Consider the following 12,113-nt stretch of genomic DNA (forward strand, 5'->3'; position numbering starts at 1 on the left):
GGTCTGTTGGGAGAAGATTCACTTGGTGTAGACCTAATGGCAGTGTTATGAGTAGATTGGATAGGTTCATCTTATCAGATGATTGGCTGGTGCATTGGCCTGATTCTACTCAGTTCGTGCTTGACAGGGACTACTCTTATCACTGCCCCATCCTATTGAAGTCAAAGAACATAGATTGGGGGCCAAAACCTTTTAAGGTTATGGATTGGTGGTTGAAGGATAAGGGCTTTCAGCAACTAGTGCAATAGCAATGGGGCAATTATCACCCTCCAGGATGGGGAGGATATGTTCTGAATCACAAAATAAAACTCCTTAAACAGTGTTTAAAGCAGTGGAGCTTATCAAATGGTGAAGCTAATGCTAGAAAAGTTAATAATATTAAAAAGGAGTTGAATGCTTTGGAGAATGGATTAAATGACAAACCTCTATCCCAAGTGGAAGTGAATCTTAAGAAATCCCTTCAAGTCTAATTGTGGGAGGCAACTTATGCATATGAATCTATGTTGAGACAAAAGGCTAGAGTTAAGTGGTTAAAAGAAGGGGACAACAACTCTACCTATTTCCATAGATTGATCAATCATAGAAGAAGAAAAAAATGCTATTCAAGGTATCTTCATGGATGGTGTGTGGGAGTTGGCTAATAATCACAAACAACCTATTATAAGGAAGTTTGAAGCCAAACTTGCAAAATGGAAGCAAAGAAGCCTATCTGTGGGGGGGGGGGGGGGGCAGAATCACTCTCATTAATTCAGTTTTATCAGCCTTACCTATCTATTTACTATCTATGGGGGGCAAAATGGAAGCAAAGAAGCCTATCTATTGTGTGGCTGGGGGATAATTTAACTCTACAAGCAAAATATCCTACTTTGTATTTAATAAGCAATCAACAGACCTTTCTATTTCTATTTTTTACACATTTAAAACTCAAACATATAAAATATAAAATATATAACAAACTAACAAAGATAAAGACAAAAAAAAAAGGAAATATAAACTCACCTCACTTGCTGTTGCTGCCCATCATTTCACTCTCACAACAAATAGGAATCATGTACCTGCATGGACGAATCCACATAAAGCTCTAAGGAGATGATTGCTCCCATTAAGATATTTTTTGTACTTAAATATATTTAATAAAAAATTTACTTTCCAAATTGAGCCATATGTCTAATTCAATCACCCGCACACCTTTCTTCAGTGCATTTATGATGGGGACGTCACTGTAGTCGCTGCTCCGCTGATTCCCAGTTAAATAGGAATTATGGCCAGTATATATGAAATAATGTGACAAGGGTAAAGTCATATCATGGTGCACCTGAGATGGAAGAAATAATCACACAACACACAATGATCAGAATAAGCAAATGCATATAATTAAGCATGATACAATATCAATATTGATGGAAGTAACAATGACTTGTCAAAAATTTGGATGAAATTCAATATGTAAATCAAAGCTTTGCCCCTGAAACCCTCTGTGTAATATCTCGGGGCCTGATTTTTACCAAATTAAGGCACTAGAGAAGAAGATCCTAATCTAAATGACTGATTCCCAAAAACACAATCAAAACCAATGTAAAAACTAAAAAGCAATGCCATATCCCAAAGACACCGGGACACTATATAGTGTATCCAACAATAAAGGGTATTTCCATGAATGGAATATAAATCAAAAGGCTTCATATGCCTTGCAATACCCTATCCTTCCCAAAATAAGCAACTTATAAGAGAAAGGATCAACTGCATAAATGATGAATCCATTCAGAAAATTGAGGGGAGAAAAATGCTAATCCTCAATCGTGTTATCATTTTGTATTAGGAACCTGAGTCACAAATCTTCATGGTCAACCAAAATGCAATAAAACTCAGACATTTCTTTGGGGGGTGAGTCCAAAAGTACAAACTAGAAAACCAAGAAGAAGCTAAATCACTACAGATTCAGTTACGATTAACCTTTTGTGCATTACAATAAACGAGAACTAGCATGAGTAGACCAAGCTTTTGCAAAAACTGAAGTAAAATAAAACCAAACACCCCAATTGAAAAAGTACAGCAAACAAATACAGTAAAAAAAATAGAATAAGGGAATGAATCGAGTAAAATCCAATCTAGGGAGAAAAGAATAACACCCAATTGGAAGGTAAACAATGCCAAATCCAGATCTCATAGATCATAGCACTTGTAAGCAACTATAATGACTTAGTATCGTCTTAGTCTAATTTAAATCTCCAAATTCACAGAAACATGAACGGGTAACAAAAACATATTGTTTGGAAAAATAATCATATTGCCTAGTCTCAGCTTACTCAAATATCAATCATATTAGTTAGTCTAACTAGGGTTTCGAAACATCACAACAGAGACAGGCCATTGAACAATGGATTTTCATCATTAACATACAATAGAGGCATACCTTCAATGGCTTCCCTGGGAGTCTTAAAGCCAAGCACAATGGACTTCCAAAATCAAATCCCACCCTTTCTGGGACTCGATTTTTTCCTAGTTTTCTTCGACCTGCGAAAGTGAGCAAATGTTCAAACGAGGAACGCCTAATGTTAAAACCAAAGGACGTACCTCAAAAGGTAAGTGTCAGACACGAACTCCACAAACACGAACTTGACAATGTGGTTGCAGTCACGGAAGCGCAGCCCAGTTTGTGACAAACACGAACTCAAGAAGAAGGAGAAACAACAAGAACGCCCTGGGAGTACCCTTTCCGGGACTCTTTCCTTTCCTAGTTTTCTTCGACCTACGAAAGTGAGCAAATGTTAAAACGATGAATGCCTAATGTTAAAATGAAAGGACGTACCTCAATCAATAAGTGGCAGAGATGATCTCCACAAACACAATCTCCACAATGTGGTTGCAGTAACGGAAGCGCAGGCCAGTTTGAGACAAAGACGAACTCAGGCAGAAGGAGAAAGAAGAAGAACGATAGGGTTCAAGCGCGCGGGTTGTGCAATTTCAGAAGTTTAATATATAATGATAACAACATCAGTTTTTTAAAAATAACTGATGTTAACATCAACTACATAAAAACCGATGTTAACATCAACTCGATAACATCGGTTTTTACAAAACCGATGTTAACAACGGCATACTAACATCGGTTTTTCCAAAACCGATGTTAACTACTCCATAGTAACATCGGTTATTAAAATAACCGATATTAATATCGACTAGTTAACATCGGTTTCGGAAAAACCGATGTTAACTAAGTCTACTTATTTACAAAAATGCCACCGCGCTTTTGTTAACATCGGTTTTGTGAATAACCGATGTTAACCGTCCGATGTTATATGTAAAAATTGTAGTAGTGAATACTTTGCAAGAGACTCATTCATTGTCTAATCTATATTTGGATTATGAGATGATATTTGACTCGAGCTTATAGATAGGAATCATAAAATGATCTTAATCTTATTGTCAAACACACCCTTGGGGAAAATTGCAATGTATGTCACAAATATATTGGTTGAACCAAATGTATTTTCCATAGGAGACAAGCTGAATTGGATAGAATCATTGTTATGGACAACAAAACTCTCATTGAACAACATATGTATAACTCGAGTTCAAGACCATTGGTTAAGCTGAAACAATCCAATGTCTCTAGATCCACTCACATCTCTTAATTTGTTTTCTGCTTTACATTTCACACGAACTAGTTAGAACATGAGTAGTGGATGTGCTAATTGTTCTAATTATCTATTCATGCAGTTTATATGCATGCAGTTATACATATTAAAAAAAATAAAAATCTTGGGGAGCAACTGCCCCCTAACCTCAAAACCTAGATCTGTGCATGTCCATAAAAAATTGTCCATAGCTGTTTGTGGATTTGATTAAGCCAGACATGAAACTAATAGGATAGAAGAGTTCTTCATAATTGGTGCTTAGTCAAGAACATATTTGGCAAGTTCTGCTTCATCTAATTTTGCTCTATTTGTTGCAGAAAAGGCTTCAATATCTTCCATGCCGGGGGAACCAGACCTATAGGAAGAACTCAACAATTAAGCCAGGCATCCACTACAAATTCCAGCAAGTTCAGTAGCAGATTAAGCATAAATGGAATATTAATTTGAGCCACAAACTACATTGTGTGAAACACCAAAAGGTATGCAATAAGGGAATTGTGTAGAATGACATTATGATTACAACTATTTAATGGAACTTCATTCTTTCTAGCAACCATGTTAGGACCCTAATATTGATGCCAATTTAGTATAGTTGCCAAAATATATAAACATTTGCTTCTTCCATTTGTTAGGTGATCAATTTCATATATAATCTATATTCTCAATTGCAAGTAGTAAGATTAGGTCTGAATCAATTAATTATTACAACCCATATGCACTACATAACAACTAAGCATTGACAAACCTACAATTCCTCCTAATTTCCCCCTCATTTCTTGTAAGAACATTGATGTTTCCCATCTTAATCATAGATTTAGCAAATGAAGCAAACAAAAGTTTTACATTAGAGGCATAAGCCCACACTTGCTCTGTAATCTTTCCATGTAAGTCATGGTTGATAAGAACATTATCAGAACCTAACAAGCCTTTCCCTTCAAGAATGTTTATGAAGTAGTGATTGTCAAATCTTTTTGGGGTTTCAAAATCAAATGGTGCAACTTAATTGCTTATCTCAAAAGTATTTACCATAAACATACGTCTAAATATTTGAAATAAAATCCATACCTGCTTAAATATAGTGCTAGTACCAGATCCTTGAATTCCAAGAAGAAGCTTCTGAGCTTTTTTTTGTTCCACATAATTAGGAACTATGGTATGGTGACTAGTTTCATCCTTTTTCCCATGAGGCTGACCATGGGGAAAAGGTAGAGAGAATAAGGCACATACAAATCTTGTTGAGGCCTATCAAGGAAAAAGTAAACATTTCTTTCATTGATATTCTACATGCTCATATGATGTCAGATATTTCCTTCAAGAAATATTCAGTCAGCCAATACCTTCTCCCAAATGTTTCCTCTGATATTATTTTGACCTTCCTCCTCATAACGACCATCATCATAAACCAAAAAGTGTGTATCACGTGGGCACTATACATTTGCCAGCTGAAAATTCAAAGAAAAAGGTTATTATTAGTAATACCATAATCCCATGATACTATGATAATGATAATGATCATCCAAAGATTAAAAGGGATCATCATGCACAATTATAGGCAAGTTGTAAATGTTATACTATTGTCCTTATGGATCATCCAGAGATGTTTTGTTATTATCCTTTTTGATGAGAATCATGAAACTGGCCAAATACAGGCTAAAGGCCCAAGTGGAGAAGGACGAAGGCCCAAGTGGAGAAGGACAAAGCCCCCAAGTGGAGAAGGATGAAGGCTCAAGTGGAGAAGGATGAAGGCCCAGAGGCAGAGACACTATCAAGACTATTAATTGATGCTGAAGGCCCAGATTAATTTGAAGGCCCATAATAAATATGTTCTATTTAGTTATAATTTTTATTTATTGTAATTTTGGCCCAAACTGTTTAGAAGGCCCATGTCTATTTTTATCTTTTTGTTCAGATACACTATAAGTATTGGTTTTTATTTTCAATAAAAAAAAACTTTTGGCATTTTGATAAAATTGGGTGAGAGTTTCTCTCTGGGTTCCTTGTTGAACCAATATCAGACTTATCAAGGTAATCCTTGTGGCGTCTACCCAGACTTATCTTCCTTCATCGAAAGTGGCATCTACCCTGACTTATCTTCCTTCACTGGAAGTGGCGTCAACCAAAAACTCTACAGCCTGTATCAAGCGATCCGTGCCCCGTAAGGTTCACATCATCTGGTATCAGAGCTTCGGCTCTTGATACAGGTTCTATCTTATCCTATTATTTTTCTTTGTAATTTGTCCAGGTTCGTGTTTTGTCCTTGTTCTGTTATTTGTTTTTCTTGTTTGCGTCTTGTTGCGTTCTTGTTTGTGTCTTTGTTTCGTTCTTGTTCTTGTCACGTTTGTGTTCTTGTTGTTGTTCTTGTTTCTAGTGTCTTTCAGACTTTGTGTCGTAAAAAAAAAAATTGTTTGGGTTCTGTTTCAAGTAAAAAAAAAAAAAGTTGCAGAAATTTTGAAGAAAAAAAAAAGAGAAGAAAAGAAGAAAGAGAAAAAAGAGAAAGTGGGTGTTTGATCTTTCAACACGAAATTGAGGCAGTTAGAGGTTTTTTTTTGGCAGAAAATCGTGTACCAAATCCCCTTATCTAGATTCTCCTCTGAATTCTGAGCGTTTTGATATATAGTGGGCCTCAAACGGTAGCAAAAGTTATGAGCATTTGAAGTTTACTTGTCATATCTGTTATCTTATCTGTTATCCTATCTGTTATCTTATTTGTTATCATATCTGTTATCCAAATTAAATCTAATTTGTTATCCAAATCTGATCTATTATCCAAATCAAATCAAATCAATTTTTTCATCCAAATCAGATTTGTTATCCAAATCTAATCTGTTATCCAAATCAAATCCAATCTGCTATCCAAATCAAGTCCAAGTTGTTATCCCAAATCAAATCTGTTACTCTGATAATTATATTGTCTTTCCTTTTATTTTATATTACCTTGTGTGTCTAATTCGATCCATCCAGGAACTTAAGAGGGAGTGAGTGGTAAAAGGCAAGAGTGAAAACATCACACAAAAGCCTATATTGAGAGCATCAAACACGAGTGAACTACCATTAAAGAGAGAAACACGTGAGAAGAGTGTGGTGAGGTCCTGAATTTTTTTTAATTTACTGCAAAATTCTTTGTTCCTTAATCATGGCAAGAGCTGGTGACAATGGTGGTGTATATCATCAACTGGATGAATCTCAACGCTTATTTCTGGACACATGGACTACACAAATGCAACGTTTGTTGAACCGTAACAAAGAAAAGCCCTACAGACGAATAGCCAAATCTTCCTCGTTTACTCTTAAACCTCTATCCCCTAGAGAAGTGTGTGATGACCAAATCAGAATGAGAGAAAAGAGAGAACAAGAGAAAGAAAATAGTGAGGCACCACAAAGGAATATGAAAAAGAAGAGTGATACACCCGAGGAAAAGAGTGATACACATAAGAGAGAGAGTGATACACTTGAGAGAAAATTTAATTATTTTGCAGAGGCGAGTGAAGTGAGGAAAGTGTTACCTGCTCATGAACCACTCAATCTACAGTATTGCAAAGACAGTAAAATTTCTACTGATAATTCTAATGAGTTTACTATTTCTATTTCTCCTAGTGTTCAACCATTATTGCAGGAATTTAAAAATGTCTTTCCTAAGGAGATTCCTCATGGACTACCACCTTCAAGAGGCATAGAACATCAAGTTGATCTCCTCCCCGGAGCTTCATTGCCTAACAGGCCAACTTACAAAAGCAATCCCCAAGAGACTCAACGTAAGGATGCACATGCCAAAGTTGAGTATGTGAAAAGATTGTATGACCAAGTGAAGGTGCAAATTGCAAAGAAGAATGAAAGCTATGTCAAGCAAGCCCACAAGAAAAGGAAGGAAGTGGTACTTGAACACGGTGATGATCCTGAACATTTGAGGACAAATGTTTTCCAAGAAGGAGGGAATGATGAGAATCATGAAACTGGCCAAATACAGGCTAAAGGCCCAAGTGGAGAAGGACGAAGGCCCAAGTGGAGAAGGACAAAGCCCCCAAGTGGAGAAGGATGAAGGCTCAAGTGGAGAAGGATGAAGGCCCAGAGGCAGAGACACTATCAAGACTATTAATTGATGCTGAAGGCCCAGATTAATTTGAAGGCCCATAATAAATATGTTCTATTTAGTTATAATTTTTATTTATTGTAATTTTGGCCCAAACTGTTTAGAAGGCCCATGTCTATTTTTATCTTTTTGTTCAGATACACTATAAGTATTGGTTTTTATTTTCAATAAAAAAAAACTTTTGGCATTTTGATAAAATTGGGTGAGAGTTTCTCTCTGGGTTCCTTGTTGAACCAATATCAGACTTATCAAGGTAATCCTTGTGGCGTCTACCCAGACTTATCTTCCTTCATCGGAAGTGGCGTCTACCCTGACTTATCTTCCTTCACTGGAAGTGGCGTCAACCAAAAACTCTACAGCCTGTATCAAGCGATCCGTGCCCCGTAAGGTTCACATCACTTTTTGTGTTATCATATAAGAATATTTTATCATTTTCCAAAATCCTCCGAGCTTTGGGAAATAGCTACAGCCTGTGTTGTTGATATCTTGAACCATCTGGTGGCAGACCCGAGTCTTACATATGGATAATATTTAAACAAGGATAAAAGCTTACCTTGAGTACCCTCAATTCAAGTTCTATGATCTCTCGACCATTCATGTAAACCTCGGTGTTTCCATTACTAGCATCAAGGCTAAGTTTCCCAGTGAAATTCAAGTTTGAACTTATGATTCTGTTAGGTTTCTCCCCCTCCTATTAAATGAAGAAGAACATAAGTTAAATCATGTCATCTAATTACAAATGGAAATATAGAATTTAGATAAGTTAACTTGATGAATTTGAAAATAAAACTTTTAATATGCTGGGAAAATGGAAATATAACATCTTGACTAGTCACTTTGTAAATTTGAAAATAAAATTTCCAACATTCCATCCTATACTAAACAGAAAAATAATACTTTGTACAATGAAAAAATGAAGCAGAAATATTCTTAGTAATAAAGCACAAATCATCACCTTTCCTCAGAGACCAGATTCTTTGTCATACCAATATCTACCAGGCTTCAACTTATGCGGAGGCAAAGGGCATCTAAGTAATTCTGCCATCTCGTCTGGCTTCAAGGGCAATCCATTGACAATCAGTTGTTCCGGCCGAAGCTGATTAGCACAACATTATTTCTCTGCTTTCATAATTTGCTTGACTTCTAGAGGGCTTAATGTTGGATCAAGTGGCCTCGGAATAATTAAGAAGGGGGGGTTGAATTAATTATTAATGAACCTTTACTAATTAAAATTTACCCTTCTTAGGCTTTTACTATGTTGTTAAGAAAGTAAAGAACAAAAATATAAACTTAACCAAAAGTAAAAGCGATAATTAAAGTGCACAATGGAAATTAAAGAGTAAGGAAGAAGAAGACAAACACACAAGAGTTTTATAATGGTTCGGCAACAACCCGTGCCTACATCTAGTCCCCAAGCGACCTGCGGTCCTTGAGATTTCTTTTCAACCTTGTAAATTCCTTTACAAGCAAAGATCCACAAGGGATGTACCCTCCCTTGTTCTCTTTGAACAACCTAGTGGATGTACCCTCCACTAGAACTGATCCACAAGAGATGTACCCTCTCTTGTTCTCAGTCACAACAACCCAAGTAGATGTACCCTCTACTTGTACCACAAAGGATGTACCCTCCAATGTGTTAAGACAAAGTTCTCAGGCGGTTAGTCCTTTGAAACTTTGTGAATGGGGAAACAAAAGAATTCTTAGGCGGTTAGTCCTTTGAAATCTTTTGTTTATGGGAAAAGGAAGAATCAAAAGAATTCTCAGACTTGGTCGTTTTGAATTCTTTGACAAGGGAGAAGGGAGACACAAAAGAATTCAGGCGGTTAGTCCTTCGTTCTTTTGGAAAAGGGAGAAGAGAGACACAAAAAGAATTTAGGCGGTTAGTCCTTGGCGAATTCTTTTTGGCAAAGGGAGAAGGGAATGAAAAAGATGAATAGCACAGTTTTGTTTTCAAGGTTTAGAAAACCAGAAAACTTTAGAAAGTTTTTGGCAAAGGAAGAAGAAGAAGAAGATGTTCAAAGAGATTCAAAAATTGTAAAGGATTGTAATAATTGTTATGAATGAATCTAAAATGCAAGTCAAGGTCTTACTTTTATAGATTCTTCATGTCTGGTCAAGAAAACCATTAGAAGAGTTATAACCTTTAGAAAAATTTGAAAACCATTGGAAGAGTTATATCTTTTGATTTTTATTCAAAACCGATCACTGGTAATCGATTACCTAATCATTGTAATCAATTACACAAAGAATTTTAGTGAAAGGATGTGACTCTTCATAATTGAATTTGAATTTTAACGTTCAAACATACTGGTAATCGATTACCAAATAATTGTAATCGATTACACCATTTTGAAATCAATTGGAACGTTGAAAATTCAGTTGAAAGCTTTTTGAAAACAATCTTTGCTACTGGTAATCGATTACAAGAGAGTAAAAACTCTTTGGTAAAAGGTTTTGTGAAAAATTTATGTGCTACTCAATGTTTTGAAAAAAAAACTTTTTAGTACTTATCTTGATTGAGTCTTTTCTTGATTCTTGAATCTTCAACTTGATTATTCTTGATTCTTGATTCTTGAAACTTGATTCTTGAATCTTGAAATTAAATTTCTCTTGATTCTTGAAGTGTTCTTCAATCTTGAACTCATTCTCTTGGGCTTTTTGTCATCATCTTTGTTATCATCAAAACTCCTTGAATCAGTCTTGATTCATCATCATGAAGCTTGCTTCTACACTTAACATTCGGGACAACACCCTTGAATATCTACCCAATTTCAGTCTCCTCTATTCATCAATTGGCTAACAAATGCATGTTACACATTTGCGTCCTTCAGGCACATATCCCATTGCTCTAAGCACACAGTTGCTACAATACTTGGCATTACAAACTATGCAAGACTCCTTAGTTTCCCACTTCCTTTTTCCACACCTGTAACAAACTCTTATTTTCTTTTTCTTCCTTTCGTTCAAACTGGCTTCACAACCTCCACCTCCTTCCTCTGAGGTCTATCAATAGTATTAAAAGTGGCAACCGAGGCCCTCTTCACTTCATTACCTGGCTTATGAGGATTGCTTAGAAGATTATGAATTGAAGAAGGCGAAGCCGAAGGTGATGCAGAATAAAGATCTGGGTTGTGTAAGACAGAAACCATAGAATCTGAACTTCCTGACACCCTTGGACTTTGATTAGGAGAGCTTGTTACGCTAGCAATATGAGACACCAGTAGAGGGATTGGTTCAATCACCATATGCCCCCCGTGAGTATTTGATCTTTGTGATCTAGAGAGTGGTTGAGCAGTGGGAATTGCTCTTGAGTTTGCATCAAAAGGCTCAACTCTTGGTACTTCATATGAAACTGGTGGACCAACATATTGTATAGCTATAGAGTAATCAAGATTAGAAGCATCATCAGGTATGGAAGCACCAGGAGGAGCATCTTCTTCACTAATTCCCTCCAGCTTTCATCCCTATTTTGATCCATATTCTTTGTAATCACAAACACTCCTCAAACTTCAAACTTTAAGTTCCTCAATCTTCAGCATCAGATTTAATTATAAGACCTCGTTGCTTTCTCTAAAACAACAAATCCCAATATAATTGTAACTAGATAGAAATCAACATATATCTTCAGAAAAAAGAGCTTGAATTATGTTTAAAATATTAAGGGGTTTTAGGAGTTTTGGTTTTGCACATAGAGAATCAGTCACAGCCATGGTCCATCAAGCAGCCACAATCAAACATTGAAACTTGAAAGCCTTCATAGTTGAATGGTTTTCTTTTATATTGGAAAAACAAAAAAAAACTATGCATGCCAAATAAAAATCAAATGAAATTAAATTAAACCAAATTCAACTCATAGTATCTAAGTTTGACAACAAACAAAAACATAGAAACCCTATGAAAAAGTGAATTTATCAACAGTAAAAAATAGACAACAACAAGAAACAAAACATGTAAACTGTTCAACTTTATCAGCCTTAGATGTTAGAAAGATAAGAAGAGGGAAGAACGGGTCACAAGTGTTGGTTCTTTTGAGTGTTGAAAAAACTCGTAAGAGTCAAACCACTTGCTGCTAATGAATGCCACCCGAAGAAAACCAACTTAGAAACAACTCAAATGTTAGAACTTTCATTTTTTGGGTCCTAGTGTTTAAGCCTAATTTTCATTTTTATAAAGCTAGTCAAGCCCAAATAATAACATATGGTTTGTGTAGGGGGTTATCATTAGCTAACTTCATGGGCCAAAAAGAAGTAGCTAAAGTAGAATCCTTTATAATACAGATCTTTGATCTAGCATCTTGAGTACTTAAGTCAAGCTTACAGCTGAGAAATCTGGTTAAAGTGAAAAGTACATAAAGCTTAACAGCCTTGACCATAAATTTGAAGCCAATG

The 12,113-nt window shown here is 35.9% G+C and overlaps 1 pseudogene; it reads right to left on the reverse strand.

The window, feature by feature from the left end:
- Nucleotides 1-3,896: 3,896 nt before the first annotated feature.
- On the reverse strand, nucleotides 3,897-11,271 carry LOC114410701 (annotated as a pseudogene).
- Between the last annotated feature and the right edge of the window lie 842 nt (nucleotides 11,272-12,113).

This window comes from Glycine soja, chromosome 4 (genome assembly GCF_004193775.1).
Source record: "Glycine soja cultivar W05 chromosome 4, ASM419377v2, whole genome shotgun sequence".
NCBI classification, from domain to species: Eukaryota; Viridiplantae; Streptophyta; class Magnoliopsida; order Fabales; family Fabaceae; genus Glycine; species Glycine soja.